Below are 2463 nucleotides of genomic sequence, written 5' to 3' on the forward strand. Positions count from 1 at the left end.
ACCAAAATGCGTTTATCTTGGAAACTATTACAGTTACAATCTTAAATTTTAATAGTTAGAGTCCTCAAATTTTGTTGGAAGCACTTTAGTGTTAATATGATTATATGGTATAAAAAGTCGGCGGACTGGCGTTATGAGACGTGGCACCTCCAATATAAGTTAAATGCAAAAAATCGTTTACCTTGGAAAATATTACAGTTAGAATCTTAAATTTTTGCACGAATAACTTTAACATACATTTTAACATACATTTAATTAAATACAAAAATTCGTTTATCTTGAGATAATATAACAGTTATAGTACTCAAATTTTCATCCGGAAATTTTGGAGAAAAAAGGCAGGACTTTCATCTGGGGAGCTTGAAGCCCTCACATGAATTAACTAGAAAAAAATCGTATATCTAAGAAACTACTAGAGCTAGAGACAAGTTTTATATGAATAACTTTGACATTCATGCGAACATTTAGAAAGTAATGGGCCGACTTGGCTAAACATATATGAATTAAATACAAAATTTCGTATATCTTGAAAACTGTTAGATAATTCCAATTTTTCATAGATAGATAGATAGATAGATAGATAGATAGATAGATAGATAGATAGATAGATATTGGCGAACTTGCAATAATTTGCTTGGCATCACTCGATGTAACATATTGTTAATCTGGAAAACTATTGTGGTTAGAACTTTCAAAATCTTTAAGTGAGTTTTTTATTTATACTAGAGGGTAAAACGAAAATATTGTATATCCCAAGGCATAAGAATATGAATTATTTTTTTAAGTATAAAAGTATACATTAAATTTAATCAAGTGTAAGAAATAAATAGTAGACATCTGCACGAGTGCGTTAAAAGTGATTTAGAAGTCACTCGCTTATTTTAGGAATACTGTCTGTAGTGCGGCCGAAGTTCAAAAAGCAGTTGATTATCTACAAACAAAAATACATGTGAGAAAGCAAACACATACAAAAGAAACAGAGACAATAGATTTAAGAGTGAAAAACAAGTCGGAATAATGTATGATCTGTTTCGAAATGTTTCGAGACAACTTATGAGTGATTTTATAGAATTTGTGTTAATTAACACAAGACGCATTGTAACAAGAATAAAATACAATTATGTAGTATAATTTAGAGTTTACTTTTAATCGACAAAATGCAAATAATCAATGGCTATAAAATATTTTTTAATTTGTTCATTCATATGTATACCATATTTTAGAGTATTCAATTATTCGGTTTTGTGTCTTATTCGGTTTATTCGACAATTAATTATTTAGGGTTTTAAGTTGACTGGTGAATAATCGGATAATTCAAAATTATTCGGTTAATCGAATAAAAGACAAGATTTTTTTTAATAAATTTGAAATGTTTCTGATTAACTTATTCAAGAAATAACTTAATAAGAACAACTTATTACAATGTTTCTAAAATATTGTTATAAAAATCATCCAATCCATCCATCGATTATAGAAACGATTTTAAGAATTTAATATTTATTATTATAAACATATTAAATTTTGTATAAGATATACAGCAATTTTATTGTTCAATAATTAGTTATTCTTAATCGGTTAATTGATATAAATTATTCGGTTTATTCGTTATTTGAATTTGGTAATTTTCATTTATTTGAGAGATTAATCGTAAAAAATTGATCGATTAACCGATCGACGATTAATCGTTTGAATACCCTACCATAATTTGTAATAAATTTCATAATTTGTAATTTTTGAAACAAAGAGACATCAACATGCTTTGTTAAATGAATTAAAAAGCAACTGAATAATTTTTTATTTTTTACGCCCTTGTTAAGAGGTTCGTTTACGATCGTGTACATGTAAATTGCCGAAAATCTTAGCATTCAAAACAATACAGGAGCCGTACAATGGTTACATAGCATAAAGGCTGTTTGTACGTTAAAGTTCAAACTGATCACTCGTAGATTTCGAGATGCTTTTGCTATCATTAAGATGTTTTTGCCTAATTATATCAAACGCTACACAACTCTCAACGAGCGAGACGAGTAATATTTCGTTTCTAAATTATGCAAGTTGTGTGTGATTATTACTCATTTCTTCAAATCTACACATAATTGTTTTATATTTTGTACGTGTATTTTGATACTACGCAGTACTGTGAATTTAAGAACAAGTATACCCATGCAGATGTTTAATAAATAGATCATTAATGTACAATTTTAGAATTTAAATGAAATATATTGTCATTAAGAGAAATTATAATAAGTCCTTAAGAAAAACTTTATAATTTTGTAAATAAATATACTTTTGGTTATTACACTGAAAGAAAAACCTTCGTAAATACAAGGTTTTTTACGTTATATTAATGATTTTGTTCTTGAAATCAGTCCAATGACCGGTGTCATTGCATTAACGAAAAATGTTTCATTAATCTCAAAATTTTCGTAAATATAATGAAATAATGTCATTAATACAGAATAC

The sequence above is a fragment of the Lucilia cuprina genome, chromosome 5 (genome assembly GCF_022045245.1).
Source record: "Lucilia cuprina isolate Lc7/37 chromosome 5, ASM2204524v1, whole genome shotgun sequence".
Taxonomy (NCBI): domain Eukaryota; kingdom Metazoa; phylum Arthropoda; class Insecta; order Diptera; family Calliphoridae; genus Lucilia; species Lucilia cuprina.